Below are 23,382 nucleotides of genomic sequence, written 5' to 3'. Positions count from 1 at the left end.
TTGTGGACTTTCAATTTTTTTTTCTTTTTTCCTTGGCTTCTTTTCTTTATATGCTGCTTTTGCATATACATGTTTCTGCTTAAGAAAAATTAGCCTCTTTTCACTGCTTTACCTATTTTGAAGTACCAGGTATGCATTGAAGGTATGATTGTCCTACAAAGAATTTTGGAAAGCTTAAATTTATTTATTTTACATTTGACTCTAGGCTTTTTTAGCACAAATGGTTTTTCTGCATTTATTCTCTTAATATGGTGAATTACCTGAAATAATTTTCAAACTAACTTACATTCTTGAGTTAAACTCAACTTGGTCATGATATAAAGTTCTCTCATATTTTGTTTACGATCAGCATTTATGTTCAGAAGAGATAGAAGCTAGTCATTTTCCTTTTTTATACTGTCTTCATAGGTTTTTAGTGTCAAGTTTTTGACAGTCCCATAAGATGACTGGGAGAGTTTCTTCTTTTTTTGTTTCTGGAAGACTTTATATAAGATTGAAATTACCTGTTTCTTAAAACTCATTTGTAAAAGTGTCTGGGCCTGGTGTTGTCTAAGTTGCAAGAATTTTTAACTCCTGATTCAACACAGGTAAATTCTTTGGATAATTCAGGCTTTATCTTCCCTCTTAAGTCAGTTTCAATAATTATATTTTTCTAGGGATTTGTCCAGTTTATCTACATTTTCAGATTTTTTTCTAAAAGTTGTTCACAAGAAACCCTTTATGTCTGCCATCATTATTATTTAATCTTAACTGCTACTCCTTCTTCAGTGACATCCAACCTCATATTTACCTTGTCTGTTAAAATTCTGATATCGATTTTTATATATTTTTTCATTTCTAGAAATACTGTGTAGTTCTTTTTAAATATGACTGTCAGTTTTGAAAGCCTCACGTGGGCATACTTTTAATACTTTACTTTTATTTCTTGAAACATACTTATAGATTCTCCCATAATTAAAATACCTACAGTTTTGCAGGTTGATTCTATAAACTGTTTCTGTTGACTTGCTCATATATTGGGTTATTTGTGATGACGAGCTCATGCTCTCCTCGGAACTTTATCTACGGGAGTTCTTTGAGGCTTGGATTGAAAGTTTGTGAGGCCCCATAAATAGGGTGAATTCTGATCCCAAATATGTTCAAGAGTAGGCTTGTGACTGGGAATTCTCAGGGTTGCTTTCCCGGCCCCTCCACACTAGACTCTGAGCTGGGCAAGTATAGCCTCCCCCACTGTCTGCCTCTTGAAGGCGGATTATTATTGCGTCTAGAAGGCAATTCATTCACCATGTAGGAGGGACAGGGAACTCAGGGGTTCCTGATCCAGCCTCCTATTTTTCAGGGTCCTGGGCTTGTCCTCTGACCCCACTGTACTCCGCAGTTTAAAGCTCACTCTCTAGTCTAGACCTTCAAGGATGGGCAGAGGCCTCAGTGAAAAACGCGTCAGCGGGGGCTCACCAGGAGCCCTCAGCCTCCTTTCCTCCCCTTACTCTCCTGACAATTCAGCTATGTGTGTAAAACATTTTAACAAATATTTATTTAGCATTTTTAGTCTTTTATACTGAGAAGGCTTCTCCTGACATCAAGTCAACTATATTGGAAGAAAAGACAGATTTTTTTTTCCCTAAAAGGGAAATCTTTTAAAGTTTTAAATCTTATGTGGTAACTTCCTCAGAAGTTACACTTGTAGGTCAACCTAATTTTCTAGATCACAGTCAAGAGCAGGTAAATTTGTTAAAAGCAGCAGTAGTTACCATTTGGGGCCTTTTAATACTGTAAAGGGCTCTATGCAAAGTGCTTTACAGGGATGATCTCATTGAATCCCCCACCACTATTCTATGAAATAAATACCATCATTCGCAGAGTAACGATGAGGCCACTGAAGCTTAGAGAGGTTTAGGTGACTTGCCCAAGATCACATAGCTAATAGATCATTTGTAATGTTGACCTTGGATCATTAGGAAAAGTTTAAATTATGCTTGATGAGATTGCTTTGGCTTGGTGCATTGCTATTTTTAGAAGGCAGCAAAACGTGTACTATATCCTAAATATCCATCAAAATTGTGTTGTTGCAGATCGACATGGTGTCACCGTAGTAAAAAGATAAGCATATCAAAGGGATACTGAAGGCAATTTACCTCGCCTTCTTTCCTGCTTTGCCTCATCAAAGAACAATTACTCCTAGAATACCTCTCAAGGATTTTTCTGGATATCAAATCCCAAAACACGTTGGTCAGCCTAGATGAGAAGGGAAACTGACCAAGGACTTCAGAGATTAATTGCGAGATGTGGAGCCCCTTTGTTCCATATTTCATGTCGCTTCTCTCCCACAACTTCAGCCAACTGTGTGGTATTTGGTTATGTGTCAATGTATACTTCTCTCGATGAGAGTGTTATTTTCAAAACACGAATTTTTTTTTTCCAGTTGAACTTTAATGTCGTGGATGGGACTTGGAAAATGTGACTTCCTTAGTACAGTAATTTCACATGGTGATGTTTGAAATACTGTTCTCTCAGGCAGTGAGGTTTACAGTGAACTTTTTTTGTGTGACATTGTTTCCTGTTTGGAGATAGATATTGAAACTATGTCTGTGTGTCGTTCTCAAGCAAATTTTCTTTCTCCTAAAGTAACCAGTCTCTTAAACTACCTAGTCTCCATCAGTCCAGGAAAATCAGGAAAAAATATTTCTGGAAAAATACTTACTCTTTGCCCAAATCCAAAAGTAGGCAGTTTCTCTGGTGTTTTGATTCTCTCTGTGCCAGGCTAGTAATTGAGACCCGTACTACTGCCGCCAGGATCTCCACTGGCATCCTCATAATCATCTGCCCACCCAGATCCTGATGCTTCTGGGCTAGGCACTAAAGAAAGAGCAGTGAGTCGCCACCACTTTGGAACTCATCAACCTACCCCTCCCTTGACTTGCACCCCAAGAAATCTACTTTCTCTTGTGAGGCGGACTGATGTCCTTGCCTCTGGAAGCTGTACCCTCAAGGAGGGGTAAGGGAGGCCAGGATTCAAGCTCACTAGGATCTTTCTGTTCTTTCTAGGCATGAGGGAAGTGAAAGAGGGAAAAACTATTTTACACTTATTTTATGAATGAATCCATAGCAACAAGGAGGACAGTACACTAGTTTACATCTCATGAAATCATCCTGTTACACCAAACCCTATGTTTCCATGGTACTTTCATTATCTAAGCTAAACTGGGAACCTGTTCTGGAAAATGCTTGCCTTTTTTTCACCGAGTAAACTCAGGTGTGTTTCCTAGTCCCTGGTACCATCATTTTCTCATCTGTAAAATGACTTTTAAAAACCTGTACCTTTACAGTGTCATGCCTATAAACAGCATAAAAAGCTCAGAGTTATGAAGGGTTCATATGACAGTAAGATTCAGGAAGTAAAGGTTTTTTTGTTTACCCTTTACTTTTATTTTCCCGGTAGAAAGGGTAAATGAGCATTGTTCCTTCAGAAATTAAAAAAAAAAAAAAAAAAAAGATTTGAAGAGAAATATAAAACTATTGCCAAAACTAAGAAGTTAACTTCGTTTCCTTCCTGAAATCATTGCAGTTCTGTTTGCAGTAGTCTTGCCTTCACTGCTTTCTCCTTCCTTCCCGCCTTCTTTCTTCCTAGTGGAGCTTCTGTAATCTCTCAGGAGAAAGTAGAAATTGATTTCCTTATAAGAATTTAGCTATTTCAATGCTGGAAATAAGAATCCAAAAAAAGTTCTCATTTTGAACTGTCATTTTGTTCCACATTGTTTAGAAAAGAAGGGTAAAGCAGGATTTTTGAAGCAGAACCTTAGTCTTTCTCCCTCATTGTCTAAGTTTCCCCATTGTATCCCTTTCCTATAGTCATCAGTGTTGGTTTCGAGATCAGTAAGTAGACACTGACTTTCAATAACTTCAGTGTGTGGTTTCGTATGGCATGCTGAAAGTACAAGAAACTGGATAGACAAAACGAAAGGTTCCTTCTATAATATAAAATTTTAAACTCAGTTAACTTGGCTTTGGGATGGCCAGCTGAACATTCACAGGTATTAAAGTGACTCCCCCTAGTTAGTTGTCACATCAAGAAGTGACTTTCTTCAGGTAGCAGATGGTACCTAGATAAGTGCCCTTTCTTTGTACTGGAGATAGACTGCTTGTATTTGTTTTTCCTATTTAAAAGGTATATTTGAAATGGGTACAGGTGTTAACAGTAAATTTCTGACAACAATACTGCTAATTTTCATCAGATTTGTATCTTCTTTCAGTGACCAGCACCAATTTTATCCATCCCCATACTCAAATTCAACTCAATGTTCTATTCATCAGAGCTAAATAAAATAGCTAAATAATTTACCACTTATTAGTATATTCTGAATGTGCCAACCTTCGATATAAACCTGTGGAAACTAAATACAATATATGAGGTGTGACCATTAAGTTCCTGAACTTGTTGCAACGATGTTGCTAACCTTTTTTGATGTCAGAGGGATTATTCCTTATGAATTTGTACCAACTGGACAAACAGTTACTATTTGGAAGTGCTGAAAAGACTGCGTGAAAAAGTTAGACGACCTGAACTTTTTGTCAATAATTCATGGCTCTTGCATCACGACAATGCACCAGCTCACATGACACTGTCTGTGAGGGAGTTTTTAGCCAGTAAACAAATAACTGCATTGGAGCACCCTCCCTACTCACCTGATCTGGCCTGGCCCCCCAATGACTTCTTTCTTTACCCGAAGATAAAGAAAATATTGAAAGGAAGACATTTTGATGACATTCAGAACATCAAGGGTAATACGACGACAGCTCTGATAGCTATTCCAGAAAAAAGAGTTCCAAAATTGCTTTGTAGGGTGGACTAGGTGCTGGCATTGGTGTATAACTTACCAAGGGGAGTACTTCGAAGGTGATCATAATGACATTCAGCAATGAGGTATGTAGTACTTTTCCTAGGATGAGTTCGCCAACTTAATTGTCAGACCTCATATGTGCTATGGTATTCCGTGTTGTTGTTTTTTAGATGCTATAGTAATAGTATTTAAGATATATTAATGTGAGAAGTAGAAAATTAGTACATACTTAAATGTCAGTAAAATTTCTGCAGAAATGTCTGAATACTTAGTAGCTTTGCTATATTTCATATTCCGATAAGTAACTATAAATAGGGATGCTAACACAGGTTTACAGAATCTCAGAAATGACATGACTCAGGAGTCAGGATAAGAGCACGGTCTTAAAAAATCAGACAGGTGAGGTGTGAAAGTTCAACCCCTCCACATGCTGGCTGTGGGACCTCAGGAAAAACACGTCTCTGAGCCTCTTTTTATCCATCTGTATATTATCAGTATTACTTACCTTATGGGTATTGTAATGATAAACTCAATGACTATATGAGGTGCACTTGGAATATAATAAATATTAAATAAATGGCTGTTATTTTTATCCCTGTGACAACTCCTTCTATTTCTAATTCTGAATATCTATGAGTTGTGATAAAAAAAATACAGTGAATGTTTAAATTAAAATAAAAATTATTACAGTAAAAGACACATTAATCCCCCTCAAAGTATTCCCCCTAGCTTTGAACACACTTATCCCATCATTTTGCCACTTTCTGAAACAGTCTGGAAGTCCTCTTTCATGAGTGTCTTCAGATGCGCTGTCGTGGCTGCCTCGATGTCCTGAATTGATTTAAAAAGTTTGCCTTTCCTGGTCATTTTGACTTTGGGAAGAGCAGGAAGTCAAACGGTGCCAGATCCAGTGAATAAGGTGGATGAGGACACACTGTAATGTTTTTATTTGACAGAAATTGATGTATCAGAAGTGATGTGGGACACGGAGCCCTTCCGTTGTGATCAAAAGCATTCACTGCTGCCGATGCCATCCAATGGAAAAACAGGGATCTTCAATACAGGAAGCAGTGTGTCGAACCTTAGTAACAGTGTGTGACAAGTTTCAGCTTGTTCGGTGCAGTCAGTCAGGTGTGAGTTACGGTTGACAGAAGGTGTGTTTTAAAGTGTGCCATAAATCATCCTCCATCATGACAATGCTCTGTGTCACACATCGCTTCTGATAGGGCAATTTCTGTCAAATAAAAACATTATGGTGTGTCCTCATCTACCTTATTCACTGGATCTGGCACTTTCCGACTTCCGGCTCTTCCCCAAAGTCAAAATGACCATGAAAGGTAAACATTTTGAAATGATTCAGGACATCGAGGCAGCCACAACAGCACAACTAAAGACACTCACAAAAGAGGACTTCCAGAACTGCTTCAGAAAGTGATAAGAACGATGAAATAAGTGTGTTTGAAGCGAGGAGGAGTATTTTGAGGGGGATTAATGACAATGTGTCTTGTACTGTAATAAATGTGGGTTTTTTTATCTGTTTAATCATTCACCATGTTGTTTGATCACACCTCATACTTCTATTAAAATTAGAGATGTAGCCTCTTATCTCTCAGCCCAGTACTCTGTTATCTGTACCACTCTGGTTCAACAAGCTGCGTTATATACTTTATGTTAGGTGCTGTGAAGGACACCAAAGAGACAGTACGAGTAAGAATAACATCTCATTTTCATTGCTCCTTGTGTTGACTGCCATCACTTAGTATGACTGACAGCTGCTCAAATGTATGTCTGCGGTTTCCAGTGAGATACGTTGCTTGAAAACAGGAACATCATCTTGCACTTTTATAGTGTAATTCCCAACACCCAGAACATTGCTGGATGTAGGCCCAGTTATTCAATGAGAGAATATCTTTAAAATTTTTAGTTCTTCGGAGACCATACTGACAAGTAGAAATGGTTGCACTTGTGGAGAATGGGAGAGGTAGAATTCAACGAGCTGATTGCTCACCACCCCTCCAACCCCAGGGCTCTGCCATCTTGCATAAGTAAGCGGGTAAAAGCAAAGGAAGAGAAATATCAAACTCAAATATAAAAATGTCTTGTAGGGTGGTCATTTTTCAGTATGGTACTTATTTTTGCAGTCATATATTTATATTTGAATTGCGTACAAACTCACACAGGCTCAAACTGTGATCTGGATGTTTATAACTGAATCTATAAGAGTGATTGCTTGCCAAAATATTCCTGCTGGCTGCTGCTAATGTTATAACTGTTTTTTTTTTTGATCCCCTGTAATCTACTTTTGCCATATTATAGCTTAAGGTTAATGCAACACAAACAACATTATTTAGGCTTGTGTCTCAGGGGCATGAAGTTCTAATTTTGGGTGAAAGTGACCAAACATATTGCTTTCTAAGCTTTATTGCCTTTTGCTCATTCTCGTTTTTCCACATCCTAAGTTATCAAACATTCTATGAAACATATAACTTTTTGTTTCCAAATCTGTGCCCCCTTGTCTGAGAAAAATGGAGGCCAGAACAATTCTCAGGTTATAAAAGAAAGAAAAAGGTGGACAATCCACTAGGGATTTCTGATCCATCGATAGCAACACTTCAGCTTTGGGGACGAAGATCATCCTCTGAGAAACCAGGGAAACAGAAAAATTAATTTCCATTATCCTCTCACAATGAGAAAGGACAGACTCAGGTTCTTTTTTTCTAGCCACTTTCAATTCCTGGTCCTTATTTTCTCGCCACCTTTGAGAGTCTGCTAAAGCTTTGGACCCTATTTCTAGAAAAATGTATATCCACTTAAAACTTTGCATGAAATCTCAGGGCATTCATGGACAGCTCCACCAAATACATAAAGCACCACCAAATGCATAAAGTAAATACTCCAGATTCCAACCCCTTTTAAAAGTCTGCATCTTTTGCATACTAAACAAAAACAAGAGCAAACAAACAAAAACAAAATTCGATAACATCAATGACCTAAATATACTACACCCTAGCCATTTTAAATTCTTTTTGGAACAAAACTGTAAGAAACATAGATTTGAGTTCTAGGTCTGCAACAATTAGCTGAGATGCCTGATTCAGCAAGTCATTTAAGACTTCTTTGGGCCTCAGTTTCTCTGTCTTTAAAAAGATGGGATTTGACTGAATTATTTGTGAAATCTCTTCTTAGCTCTAGCCTTCTGTAATTCTATGAACCAAATTGAGGTGAACATAGGAAATCAGTAGTCTTTTCTACAACTCAGCATCAATTTCTGTTGTTAAGTTTGGATCATTAGTCATTAAGGCTTTTCTTTTTTTTTTTTTTTCAGTGGAGGGGCCCAGTTACCCCTTTGTCCTTATCCTCTTCCTCACGTTTCTATTATATCATCACCAAGCAAAAAGAAAATTGGTTTACCCTCTTTCCTTTCTTTGACTTACTTAAAGTGGTTAACTACTTCCCTGAGTTAAGCTATGTCTAAATAAGTCTGGGCTAGATAGAGGAAAAGATAATGGTGATAGGTCAGTGAATAGGATGCTAATATAATAGAGGGGCATTTTTGGAGGTAATGACAAAGGGGGGTACTTAGGTGAAGGAAGTAGCACAATTCAAGAGGGGCAGCGCTAGTACAAGAAATACACTAATTTTCAATCTAGGTCTCCTCAGCCTTTTTGAAATTAACCCTATCATTCCCCTTCTCAGAAAAAAAGAATTCCTTGATTTGGGGCAATTATTTCTTTTAGGCTGTAAACCCTAGTCATGATATCAGCATTACAACAGATGCAATTATAGAAACTTTGTAGGTTTTGTTTCATTTAACCAGTATAACCACCCTTCGGGACTGGTGCAGCTATTTCTGTATTCACAGGAAGAAACTGAGGCCCAGAGAGACTAAGTCAAAGCCACATGGGCAGCAAACCACAGAGCAAGACTCCAAGCCCAGGTTATTAAATTCCAGAGCCTTTCTTCCCCCACTGGGCTGCCAGTTAGTAACTAGTGAAGCAGTCATGGATTTGACAGAGTGTTGTAAAATGACATCTGCCTCAGTGAATCTGCCTGCAGGTGGGTTACTGTTACTGTTCCTCCTCACTCTCTGCGAGTAAATACAACTTATGAGATAGTTTTTGAAGTGAGTGGCACACCTAGAATAGAGGATAAACAATGACATGTTTCTCAGGATGAAAAGATTGGGGTTTGTATGTCTTTTTATTTTATTTTTAATGTATCACTCTGCCTGGCACATTGGAGGAATCCAGTGAGTGTCACATGGATGACTACATGGATGAATGGAAAACAGGTCATTCTCCAAAGTTTAAATGAACTGATTTTTGCAATAGTGAATCCAGAAAGCAAAACTATAGCTTTCAACACCAGTATGGCTTTATTGTCTACCTTGCAGGAACAAAATATCATATAACTTTGCAAATAACTCTTTAAAATTCTTGATAGGGTTTTTTTACACTTTCTAAATCCCTTTGTGCAGTTACAAGTATTACACCACTTTCTTTGGAAAAAGTACTAATTTTACATTGTAATGATTGCACCTGCTTTGTGACAAAGCCTTGATGTTTAAAAAAAAAATCCAATTTAATAGCTCAAGGAAGAAGATTGTCCCTAGGGGAACTGTGACATAACTTTACAATTTACTCATTGTACAATTGTCCTTCAGTGCTAAATTAGGGAGAGAAAAAAAATAAGGATGAATGTGGAAGGAAAAAGCATAGAATAGCTGACTAAGCTCGGAGGTCATTAATGACACTAAGAGGAGTAAAAATGATAAAGTGAACACAAAAAAATCATATTCTGTGAAAAGTAAAATAGGATTGCTCTTAGCAAGAAGAAAGAAATTTTTTTTAAAAAATGAAAGAAAACTTTTTAGTACATTTGATGAAGAAGGACTGCATCAAATCAGTAACTGAGTTGGAGCTAAAGAATGGGTTCTAGTCCTTACCAGAATTTCAGAGCAAATTTCTTGAAAAATGTAGGTCAATAAGAGCACGTAGTTAGCAGAGAAGTCTGGCTTCCTGGAGACGTTTTATCTGTTCCACAGGAAGAGAGTCCAGTGTCAATCAGTGAACTCAAGTATCTGATTGTAAGGCGACAGCAGCAGTAATTGGAGAAAGCTGCTGCTGTAGGAAGCGTGTTGAGCCTTTCTGACCGATGACAGGACAAAGCTGTAGCGCAGGGGTATGTCAGCCCCTCTGATGACGTTTCCTGAGATTACAAAATTATCAATGTGAATATCATGGTCCCCCTTCCCACTCCTGTACACCTCCTTTTTCTCCCCTCTGCATCCTCACTGGGAAAAGCATACAATATTTAGAAGGCAGCAGTCCTAGTGAAATGCACATAACTCAGATTGTTTTTGCAAGGTCTGACTGTTCAATAGAAGTCTCGACAGAAATAGCATGCCATCCCACATGCAGGCCATATGCTGAATTTAAAAGGTTGCTGTGGGAAATGCTATATATAACCTTTAGCCTCTATGCCTACACATTGCCCAGCTCAGATCCTGATGAGTGTGCTAATTTATGATGATGGCTTTCATCCTCTGTCATTGGGAATAAACCAGCAACAATAAGAGCCAGTGATGCCTCAAATGCTCCAGCTCTTGTTATTCAATTTTGAGCAGTATTTCTGGTAAGTGGGGCTTTTTGCTGTGTCTCCAAACATTGTATCCCGAAGCCTCATTCTGGTCCTATTACTGTGTAGGAAGATGATTAGAGTGCAGAATGAATCAATGATCAAGCCTGGTATTGAGGTGAAAAATGAAAACATTTTTGTCAGAAAACCCTTTCATGGCCACTCTGGGTTTTTTTTTTTTGCCGAATGTTCTTCCTGTGACCTACTTCTGCAGATAAGAAAAATGATTTTGCCATCCTTCTATGACATTACGGCTATAGTGAACTGCTCCCGAGTGTCTTGGTGTAGATGGCCTTGTGAGGATAAGCATTAATTATTTTCAGACTGCTGATGCATCACCTCTGTGGTGTCTATATTTGTCTTCTAAGAATTCATCATCACTCTAATTATAGGTGATCTTGTGGGATTAGGTCTTTTGAGTTAAACAGCCTAGGATGACACAAAATATGCGTGGAAAGCAAACACTTGAAAAATTGGTGAGCCATCGTCATTGTTAAGATCCAAACTATGCCTCAGTGTTCAGAATAACATTTGGAACAACCTTCACATTGCCGATGTCACCACCTGCCTAATTCCTACATTTTAAGCCACTTGGTGATTGCGTTCATCTTTCAGCTTTGTGTTTTCAACACGCAATTGGAATTCACCTGATTCTACTTCTCGGAGTTTTACAATGTTACCCCAACAAATAACTTTGCAAGAAAATCACCCCAGGATTCTCAGGACCCCATTCTATGGTACTTCTCTCTTCACAGAGCTAGGAAGAGCAGTGAGGGTCTCTGGTCCTGGGTCTCAACTTTGAGGCCTGTGAAGCAATGCTGTGCAAAGCTCTAAGCAAAGTGTTCTAAGCAGAGTCATTTTCTGGTCAGGGTGCCTTGCCAAGTAACATGGAAATGTTAGACTGGGGTTGAAAATATCAACGTTCCCAATCTCTTTTTAGCTCCACTCTATAAAACATTTTGACACCCAAAGGAAAGTACTAAACCTAGATTCTAGTTGCATAATACATTACTTCAATCATTTACTCATTCCAACCAACAAGTATTTATTGAAAACCTCCCTTGTACAAGACCTTATGGAGGGATGCACAGGGATTTAGATAAGACATTACCATTCCACATGCATGTTTAGTTTTCTGGAAGGTAGGAATGGGTGGGTAAGAATGGTTTTTATTGGGAAAACTGACACACATGTGTCAACAAGAGGAGACATGTGGTTCCCCCGCCTCAGTGTCTGTGTACATGAGCAAGGGCTATGGGGACATACCAGGGAGCTGTGTCTCATGTATGGGTTTAGGAATTAAAATTCACGGGTGCATTGTCTCTTGAGTCCTACTCTAAGAAATAGCTCTCTGGAGTCATCACTTCCAATGTTTGATAAAGTGGAAGTATTTGCATATGTTGAAGACAGTGACCAAAGTGTAAGGTGCCCTCCTTGTCAGCCGCCCACCACTTCTGAAACTCAGTGTCATTTTAAACAGCCAAGTTGGGAGGTGGGGAAAGGATTGCATCCAATTTCATTTCCCTACTGTGTAGCAGATGTGCCCACAGGAACAACTGCACAGTGTGAGGCTGTCAGGTTTCCAAAAGAATTTAGCTAATGGGCTTCATTGCTCATAGACCTCACATCCTAGAGAATCAATGTGAAGGTTAGAGACAAGTATAGAACTTTAGGCTTCTGAGAGTGAGTGAGTGGCGAAGTTATCATGAGTAATTTTTATAGCGTGTGCGTTCTACAGTAGTTTTCCCCACCCAAAATTGAAGTAGCTACTCCCACATAAAGGGAAAGAGTGCAGATGTGAGGCTTGTCTTAAAAGTCAGTTAATTTAAACTTAACATTTTTGCTGCAACGTTCGTCCATAGTCGAGATATTGCCATGCCGCTGACTGCGGCGTTCGACTTTACCCCAGAAAGTTTAGGAAAGCAGATGTACATTTTCCTATATTTTTGTGTTTTTCAAGAATGAATATCAATAGGAAATTGTTATACTTTAATCATTTATTTTAATAAAATGGAGCACCTTCACTGTATTTACTTAAAAATATAAATACTGTAATTATTTTCTATGGATTTTTGACACGTTTTGGAGAACAAACTTGAAATCAATGAATGCAGTGAAAAGGTTAAGGAAGAAGTTGTTGGCTGGGGAGAAGCCTAAAATATGAAAGTTCTGCAGACCTCCTCCAGAGGCATTTCTGAATAATCTCTCTCGAATGGCTTGAGTGTGTAGGTAATGGGAAAAGCTAACTCAGGGCTGCCTCCAGGCTTAGCAGAGAATGTATTCCGGGTATCACTGTCAGCATGAGAGAAGGCCTGAAAATCAGTGGCAGCAAGGCTAAACTATACAGTTCAGATTCCCCCAAGGAAAAAATGTTTATGAAATTCAACATTAGTAAGCAAAGTCAGGAGCTATTTGTTTTCTGCCAATATCAGAGTTTAATAGTACCTGCACCGTAAACTAGTTCATGGCATTATGTTTTAGAATCCATTTTTCTCTCCACTTAGGAACAGCTTTTTGCTTTGTACCAGAAATTTCCTCTGAAATTCAGAGAGAACCATAGAAGTCCCTTGCCAGATTGTTGCTGTGATCTGTGGAACTAAGGGAAGCCCCTTTGAAGGCCTCCCTCGCCCAGTTCCCACCTGCTGCGTCCTATGGCTGCCTCAGACTCTGTGTGTGAGTTGGGCACAGCGCGCTGGGCCCAGAAAGAGGGTGGCATTCCCGGGATGGTTGAGCGAGTGGGGAGGCTCCCTGGGCCACCTGGGCTGACTCACCTTCAGCCCGCGTCAGGCCCTGTTCCACTCCCTGCTCCACTCCCACAATGCTTTATCACCCCCAGGACTGTCTGTGCACTGAACTGTTTAAGCCTTTCCCTGAGGTCAAAATTTAATTCCTTCAGGAATTTTTAAGTACAGTTGTCCAGGTGTGAGTTATATAAGTGGGAGAAGGGCAGACAGGAAAAACTTGCTTGAAAGGACACTTGTTGAGATGACTCACCCCACCCATTTTTTTTAACAGTTTATAAGTCAAGGTTTCGTTTAAAAAAAGTTTTTGTTTTATTTTTCCTCCCCCTTTAAGGGGAACAGGATGGCGACAGTGTGCTAAAGTTGGGTATTTCCCTTCTCCCACATGGAAGGCTAGGGATAACTGGAATTGGCCATTTCCTTCCCCCAGGTCAGTTAGGCTCTGATAAGACCCCAACAGGTTAGGCTTTGATTAACTAGTTTCCCCCAATGGCAGGTCTTGATAGGAGGAACAGAGTACTCGCATTTCAAAATGATTCCTTTTCCTGTCTCCCTGCCGAACACAAAGGAGATTTCTCCCATATCTACTGTAAGAACCTGGTAGCGCCCCTGGACGTCAACTGTGGGATCCATTATGACTGGACCCCCCTGCAGTTTTTAACTCTTAGATTTGTCCGCACTGAGGCTCCAGCAATTCCTCATCTACAGGTTAGGGTTTCCAGCCCGGCACGAGTTCCTGCAGGGATTCTGCTCCCAGGTCTCGGCTCCAGTGAGCCAGGGCTCCCTCTATTCTCCTGTCCCCCCACTTGATTTGCCCTGTGTCTTCCTCTCTCGTGTGGATTCAAGAAGAGTTGATTTTTCAGTCTGTTCAGCTTCTTACTTGTTAGGATGGAGTGGCAACTTCCAAGTTCCTAACATGTGAGACCCAAAACCGGAAGGTCCCCTAATATTTTTTATTTCAGGAAACATTACTTGAGCATGACGTGGATATGAAATGCATTTATTGAGCAGTTGAACTCATATAAGTGAAATATGAAATGCTTTTTTTTGTTTGTTTTTTTCAATCTTTTCCTTCAACTATATTTTGGGAAATAGAGGGGGGTTGTTGAATTCTTTTTCTTTCTTTCTTTTGGTAGTAGTTAACATTCAATAAAATGTGTAGAACTTAATTGTTCATTTTGATGAGTTTTGACAATTGTATATACACCAGGTTTCTCAGCCTTAACACTTTTGACATTTTGGACTAAGTAATTCCTTGTTGTAGGGACTTGTCCTGTTCATCCCTGGCCTTTACCCATTGGATGCCAGCAGCATCCTCCTAGTCATGACAATCAAAAGTGTCTCCTGACATTGCCAGTGTCCCCTGGGAAGCAAAATCACTCTTGGTTGAGAACCACTGATAGGCATCCATGTAACTACCACCCAAAAAGAAGCTATAGATCATTTCCATTCCTCCAAAGTTCCTTTCAGACCTTTTCATTAATCCCCAAAACCACTGTCTCTAATTTCTATCATCATAGATTCATTTTGCCCATATTTGGGCTTTGTATAAATTAAATCATACAGTGTGTACTCTTTTTTTGTTTGGTTTCTCTCACTTAACATAATGTGTTTGCTACTTATCCATGTCATTGCATTTAACAGTGGTTCATTCTTTTTTTATTGCAGAATAGTGTACCGTTTTATGAATATACCACAATTTGTTAATATATTCAACTGTTCATGGATACTTCTGATTTAGAGCTATTCAAAGTAAGGCTGCTGTAAATATTCTGGTAAAGTCTTTCTGTGGACATGTTTTCATTTCTGTCAGCAAATATCTAGGAGGAATTGCTGGGTTGTAGGGTAGATGTATATGTTTAACTTTTAATAAACTGCAAAACACTTCTACAAAGTGGTATGCCATTTTACACTCCCATGTACACAACTGTGTGTGAGCATTGTTGTTGTTCCGTATCACCAGCAACAACGTCACCACTTGGTGTTATCAATCTTTTTTTTTTAAAGATTTTATTTTGAAATTGGGGGAGAAGAACAGTGCTGGGGAATCGGGGGAAGGGGAACAGACAAGTTGCTATCCTTTTTTGTCCTTCAGTCTAGTTTTGGAGGACGTTGCTTCACTGGCCCATGTTGGTATTATCATTGCGCTCTTCCCAAATGAGGCAGATCAGTCGCCGGCCTCTGGATGGCCTCTCATGGCGGCTCTTGGCAGCTCATGCTGGCTGCAGGCCACTCACACTGGCTGCCAGCCACTCACGGTAGCTTACAGCAGCCCACTGCAGCAAGGGCTGCAGCATACGCTGTCGCCAGCGACTTATGGCAGCCCAGCTCCAAGTCGAGCTGTTGTTCACCATCTTAGCTGTAGAGGGCACAGTGTCACTAGCCCTCATGTGGGATCTGAACCAGGGCCCTGCTGCTCAGAGCTGGTGTCCCTAGCCATCTCTTAACCAACGCGCCACTCGGCCGGCCCCGCAATCTTTTTTATTTTAGCTATTCTGGTAAATAGCTCACTATGATTTTTGTTTGCATTTCCCTGATGACAACAGATGAGCACCTTGTCAGGTGCTTTTTGTCACTTCTTTTGTACCGTACTAACTCCTTTTATGGTTGATTACGTCTTCACCTCCCTACACCCCAATAACAGGTTCAAGTTTTACAGGAATCTGCAGCTGGTCCTCAGGGACTGAGAAACCTTTTGCCATCTGAATAAATGTGGTCTAAAGTATCAAAACTGCTATGACACATGCCTTTCTGATTTTGTTTTCTTCCCTTTCCCAAACATGCTGTGCGGTTATAGCGGTATTTTCCTTTAGTGAGGTCAGAAGCAGTCCTAATAGCTAGACAAGTAAACAAACTACTTTTATTTGAGATAGCCTTCCATTTCCCACAGGCTCTACACAGCAATACGCCCTGCCTCCTCCTCCCACAGCTTTGACAGACAAATTAGCAGCAGGGACCTGTCCCACACAAGGCAGTGAGTCAGTCACCTTTATAATTCCATGCCCAAGAGAATTTTTTAGTGAGCCTTTTTCTGAAAGTGTTTCTCTTTTACTCATACAGAAATGTCTTTACCTACTTAAAAAAAAATTCTCTATTTAGAAATATTCTTTTTTCCATATGATAACAGAAACTAAAAATCTATAGCATTTGCAAATGTAAGAATGTAGATGGCTCAGTGTAAAATACCACCTGCTACCTGAAATAGAACTCTGAGCCCAGAGGCCACTGAAAGGATTGTGTAGGGGGACTCGGAAGGTGTGTAATGGGTCGGACTTCCAAGGGTTCAAACTGGCATATTGACATCATCCACTCCTTAGAAATTCAGCTCTGAATCTGGGATTAATGTCTAAAACCTTGGGTCTTTAATACATGAAACTATTTGGCAATATTTTGTAATGATTAGGCCCTTCATAAATATAAATATATCCAACGTATATCAGAACATTAACTAGAAAGAAGCAAAAGAAAACCTTATTTAAGCTTTGGATATTTTATACATGTAAGCCATTCGTGCTTTTTCTTTTCAAAAATAATTAAACAAGAATTCATTCATGACCAGCTGACAATAAAAAGAGGCATCTGTAGCAACATTTAAAATACGTAAAACATTTAGGTATAGTTATAGTAACAATAAGCGGTTCCATTAATTGAGGGCCTCAGTTGTCCCGGGGCCTGCTGGGCCGTGTATGTCCTTTATCAGGAATCCCCACGGCCACTGGTCAGCAGAACTGGCGGGAGCTGGAGCCCTGAGTGGTCATCCAGCTTGTAGGCATGAGGGGAGGGGGTTGCATCTCAGCTTTCCCTTAGCCCAGAGCCTTGATCTCTGCTCTCCCAGGGCCTGTTGCTGTGTAACCGTGTTATCTTCTCTCACTAATCCGTTTTGACTTCTCTCTAGAGTATGTGTTCCATATACTCTGTCTCCAACTTCCCAAGTCTTTCCATAGCAATTAGAGTTCACCTTTCTGTACCTTCCTAATATACACCTTATTTCTTCTGGCTTCTCATGGAGCTTCGATGGTGGGTGTAAACTTCACACCTTAAATACGGAGAGCCCTTGATCGCTGCATGCCCTTTTCTAGTCCCAAACCCTAAGCTGTTCTTGACTTAGAGAGAACTTATGAGCAGTTCTGTATAAAAGAGCCCCTCTGTGTTTTGTGTGTGTCTTAAAGTGAAAGAGCTGAGACTTGTGGTAAAACATCACATAACATCGCCCTCTTTGGTGTGTTTCCACTTTCAGTAAGAGCGTTTTTTGGGTTTTTTTTTTTCACTTTGTCATTTTAAGTCCTCATAAGCCATTCTTTTAAAATAAGTAGATTAATTCCAGTTTTATGATCACTGCTTATTTCCTGCAACTCCAAATAACAGGCTTATGAAATAAATGGTGTTTATTTAAAAATAGATATATTAGCATGTTTTCCTTTGAAGATTTGAATATTCTTAAATATTACATTTTTCAAAGTAATGCTTAAGTAGTAATGGCTGAGGAAAATAACCATCTGATTACAATTTGATCGCTTTCTCACCAGTCCTTAACTGTTATTTGATTATTCCAAGTCATAATCTTTTTTGCTGAACTGACTAAACTATGCGAGTATAATTCATCCAGCTTTCTAAATTTATGGACAAAAATTCCCTTCTGAGATATCAGGCCAGTCCCATCTATCCTGTTGGTTCTCCTCACTTGACAGAAACTTTCTCTTCAAAGAATTATTTTCTCTTTACAGGAAGGGCTTTAATTTGCCCCTCTGTCTCTTCTCTCTCCTTCTTCCATCTAATCCAAAAGAGGTAATCGACTTCCTTAAAAATAGAGTGCCTGTATCATTCCAACTGCTACTAAATCTGGCTTCAAACTGGAATAGTGTGGATTCTTTCTTCAAATGAAGTTACTCTAGCAATTATCTCTCACCATAATTAGATGGAAGGGAGCTTTTATGATTGAATGAACACTAGGCTAAGAAACAAAGACCTGACTGCAAACCCAGCCTTGTTTTAGGAGTTTATAGCAAGGAGCAATAGTTCCTTGACTTCTCTGTACTCGGTTCCTCATTTACAATTTGAGGTCAATTAAGTGAGATTTTTAATTCAAGTGGATTTTGTAAGAATTTAGTGAGATGAGACTATGCCTAGCACTTAATTCCTTCACCGCTTAAAAAACATACTAATATTTACTAAAGAGCCTATACAAAATATTTTTAAAAATTAAACCGCCTATTGGGCGGTAAAGAAAAGGAGGTGAATTTACAATTAAACAATTTGCAAGAAAAACAATTATTACACAAACGTTTGGGAGAATGTTTGAACTCATAGCAAGTAAATAAATTCAAAAAGCATTGAGATGTCATTTTTCATTAGTACTAATTTTTTTTAAAAGACCTAATGCTGGTGCCATTGCCCATTGATACAGCTCTTTGAAAAAAAATGCATCAAGTTATAATCATATTCATATCTTTAAATCTGTTAATTCCATTTTTGGGACTCTAGCCTAAGGGAATATTCTAAAATATGAAAAAAAAATCTATAAACATGACAATAGTTATTTTATTACTACTTATGATCTTAAACCTGGAAACAGCTTGTACTAGATTAAGTTATGATGGACTATTTTACAGCTTTTAAAATAAAAATGAAGACTTATTGAGGAGCATGTAAAATATTTATTATGTAAAAATATGTACGTATGATAATCAATATAAAAAAATGCATCGTAAATCTATATCACAATAGACCCAAGTAATAATTATGTTAGAGTATTATAGCATATATTTCTTTTTTCTCTTTTTCCTGTTTCCCCAAATCTTTTATAAGCTAATATTACTTTTAAGATTAAAATTAGAGTTTTAGTCTAATGTATTCAGTCTGAAAGTAGGCACTCTTACTTTGTGCCTACTATGTGTCTGGAAAATTTGCTATGGCATTTTGGGTTTTAAAAAATGCCAGAGTTTTTTCTTATGATTTAACCCAGGGCAATAAAAAAGCAAAAAAAAAACCAAAAACAAAAACAAAAAAAAACTATGCTTAGTGGACTATTAGTCTAGAATAAGTACTTCATACTCAACCTAAGATTTAAGGTGCTGTTGTGTGTAACCTAAGCATTTAATGCTAGGCTGTCAGCCCAACCCATATTAAATATAAATGGTGTTCTGTCTCACCATAGTCATCTGCTTCAGGACTTATTCCAAAGTTAACTTCCTGGCTTACTCAGGGCCATCCCACTGAGGAAAACGGGATCTCAGTGATACACTGAATGCATCTCAGAGCTACATCTAGAGGTAACTGGAACGAAGTAAACTAGACAAGATCATTTGCAAGTATTACAGCATCATTTTTAGTTGAAATTTTTATGGAAATAATTATAGATTCACTTGTAGTTGTGAGAAATAATACAAAAGATCCCTTGTACACTTTGCCCAGTTTTCCCCAGTGGTAACGTTTTGCAGAAATATAGTACATTATCACAGCCAGGGTATTGACATGGTATAGTCCCTCCCACCTTACTCAGATTTCCCAGTTTTACTTGTACTCATTTGTGTATGTGTGTGTGAGTGTATGAGTGATACAGCTGTATCACCTGTATATGTTTGTGTTTCTATCACCACAGTCAAGACACTGAGCAGTTTCATTAGTACAAAGATACTTCCAGTTGTTCCTTTATAATCACGCCCTCTCTCTCCTCCCTACCATCCTTAACCCCTAGCAACCACCACCTAGTTCTCCAGTTGTGAAATATTGTCATTTCAAAAATGTTACATAGGGCCGGCTGAGTGGCTCAGTTGGTTAAGAGCTCACTCAAGAGTTTGAGCTCTGAGCAACAGCGGTTTGAGTCCCAGCCCGAGCGCAGCCGCTGAGCTGCCAACAGGTGGCAGGATGGCTCAGCTTAAAAAAAAAAAATTGCTACGTATGTAGCCTTTTGAGTTTGGCTTTTTAAATTCACCCTAATTCCCTGGAGATTCTTCCTAGTTGTTGCATGTATCAACAATTTGCTGCTTGGTAATTACTGAGTAGTGTTCCATGGTGTGGATGTACCACAGTTTAGCCATTCATCTGGGCTGATTCCAGTGTTTGGCCAATAAAATAATGCTACCATGAACATTTGTGTACAGGTATTTATGTGAACGTAAATTTTTCATTTTTCTGGGATAAATGTCAAGACGACAATGGCTGGGTCATATGAATTCCATGTTTAGTTTTAAAAGAAACTGCCAAATTATTCCTAGAATGTCTATACCATTTATATCACACCAAGCAATGTATCGGAACTTTAGTTTGTATGCCAGTTTTTGGCGCCATCAAGGTAGCCTTATTTATTTATTTATTTTAATTAATTTATTTTTTTATTATTATTAGGTTCAGGTGTACAGAACAATGCAATAGCTATCCTTTTCACCCCTCACAAAGTAACAACCCTCTTCCCCCCCATCCACTGCCGTCCCACCCCCAATATCATACTTATCTATTACAACTTGAAGTCAGATTTGTGACAATTTTCTTTACCAGAATTAATCAAATAATTTTGCTAAAGAGACATATGGGATAACTACGTTTACAAAGAAAACCACATCAGGGCATATAAGAAGCTGTCTCCACACCCTCCCACACACACACAAACTTATTCACTTAACCCATTACAGACTAACTCTACACAGTAGGTCAGCTTGAGATACGTGGCCCCTTGGGTCTCTAGATCACTAACAAACAGGACCCAGCCCTCCTTTAGTAGATGTTGGGGCCAACCTCCTTTATTAATATCAGGAAATAGGTTTGGACATATTTTGTGTCTTTCTGGGCCAGTGGACTTAGTTTGTACTGGTGTAGAAATGAAATCACTGAGTTAGGAGTTAGAAGGCCTGTGTTTGAGTCTCTCTTTTCATTAGCTATGTCACCGTAAATAAGTTAGTTACCTTCTCTAAGTTTGCTCAGCTATATAAAATGGTTGGACTAGACCAGTGGCTCCCAAACTCTAGTGTGCAGTAGAATCACCTAGAGGACCTCTTAAGACACCGGTTGCTGCCTCCACCCCTCAAGTTTCTGATTGATCAGGTCTACAGCAAGGCACAAGAACCTGCCTAACAAATTCCCCAGTGATGCCAGTGAAATGGCATGAAATGTCCCTGAAAACCACTAGGCTACGTTACATGAAAGTGTGCTTTGGGCCCAACAGTCAGAACCACACTCTCCCCCTAAAAAGCCTCAAAATTTTTTTCTGGTTGAAGAAGTTATACATTTATACTTTTTTTTTCTCCTTTAAGTGATACAGAGCTACAGTGGACTATAATGCAGCCAATAAAAATGTAGAAGAATATGCATTGTCATGGAAAGATTACCACAATATATTGTTAGGTTTACAAGAAGCTATGTATTATAGAATTTTCAGTTACATAGAAATTTTAGTTATACCGTATTTGCCGGCGTATAAGACGATTTTTTGGCCCTGAAAAATATGCCTCCAAGTGGGGGGTCGTCTTATACGCCAGGTACACTTCAGATAGACTGCCCATAGTGCTTGCCCCGTGCCATAGTGGCCTCCCGATGCCCGCCCACTTCATTCCACATACCGTTCAGGCATCAGCAGCGCTGCTGGGTGTATGCTCGGCTGTTATGCGATTTTGCTGTTATGCGATTTTACCACACTCGCAAAATCTACAGTACCAGTCTATAGAGTGTGTTTTCTTTAGTGAATTACCGGTATGTTTACAGGTAATAAACTTGCACTGTTTTATGTATATGTTTGATTACATACAGCCTTGTGACAGTTTTCCTGCATGTCATAAGCATTTGAATATAAATTAAAATGTTGAAATCAAATCTGATATTGTTTTACCTTTTATTTGGTGTGTGGAAGGTGTGCGGAAGAGGGGGTAGTCTTATACGGCGAGTATATAACAAACTCTGTATTTTGAGTGGAAATATTAGGGGGTCGTCTTATACGCCCAGTCGTCTTATACGCCGGCAAATATGGTACATAGAAAATAAAAGTCTATAAAGATATATCCAAAATGTTAATAGTTATTATCACTGAGTAATGGAGTTACAAAAGTTTTATTTGTTGTGCTTTTCTGTGTTTTCTAATTTTGTCTGTAATTAGTATATTAATAAATCAGTTATTAAAACAAAAAAATGCAGTAAGCAATACAAGTCTTAATTTCTCTAAGTTTTAATAACTGCAGTAAAGAACTTGTTGAATACCAAGCAACAGAAGAAGTAAGGCTGTTCAGGTATGAGGTAAAATCGTCCGGGACAGTTTACAAAGGCAACTGTAACCCTTCTTAGCCCTTTCCCTAAAAAGTGTGGCTGATCACCTTTGCTATTCCTCCTGCTTGACAGAGTTCTGCACTCATGCACTGAACAGCCCTGTCCCCAGGACCACTTATTATAGCATCTCATGACTGTTTTCATGGCACTTTCACACTGTTAACTAAGCAGGATCCAGGGCCATAACCCACAAGCCAGTCCCTCCTCCATCCTCGACAGTGAAGCTGAAAGTCTTTTTATCTGAATGAAGCCGATTTCTTCCTTGGTTATGTCTCTGTTAGAAGAATTAATATTTACAACTAAAATAGGAATTTAAAAATATCACAGAACTAAATCTGTTTAGATGACAGAAACCACTCATCTGCTTTGGAAAGCTATCTGTTCCCCATGTGGGTTCATGTCTTCTCCTGGAATTTCTACTAGCACTGAATCCCAAACATATATCGTCTTCTCCAAGCATCCGTGCTTCTCAGCATTAAGAAAGATACATAAGAGCAAGCATAGCTCCTGTGAAATACTATTTATGAAAATGATTTCGCAGCTAAATATTTCAATGAATTAATACTGTAGCAAAGCACTTCTGTAACTTCATCTCTAGTAACTCTATTTCTGAATAAACTTTCTTGGACAGAGGCATGTCGCCAACAGTGCAGCAGTCAGATTTTCAAAACACCACCCTCATCCAGAGCTACAATGGTACCACCACTGGTTCCTTTCTGCCAACTTCCCTCCTGCAGATATTCCATAGGAATGAGAAATTAAAAGGACATTTTGATTTATAAGTGATTGGGTATTTTTTGTGGGGCACTACTGTATAGTATGCATTTTAGCAGCCACTCATATTGGCATCATAAAATTATTTCCTTTCACAAATAAGTTTTGTGCTCGAGGCAGTATATTTTTATGTAACTCCTGAA

At 38.9% G+C, this 23,382-nt stretch overlaps 1 protein-coding gene across 1 annotated transcript in view; it reads left to right on the top strand.

Moving 5' to 3' along the window:
• The window catches only part of UBE3D (ubiquitin protein ligase E3D), a 139,946-nt gene that overhangs the window by 108,639 nt on the left and 7,925 nt on the right, over positions 1-23,382 (top strand). The gene's annotated exons all lie outside the window — the stretch shown is intronic.

Source organism: Hipposideros armiger, unplaced genomic scaffold, assembly GCF_001890085.2.
Source record: "Hipposideros armiger isolate ML-2016 unplaced genomic scaffold, ASM189008v1 scaffold_180, whole genome shotgun sequence".
Taxonomy (NCBI): Eukaryota; Metazoa; Chordata; class Mammalia; order Chiroptera; family Hipposideridae; genus Hipposideros; species Hipposideros armiger.
Note: the sequence above shows the minus strand (reverse complement) of the source record. Positions and strands in the feature narration are given on the sequence as shown.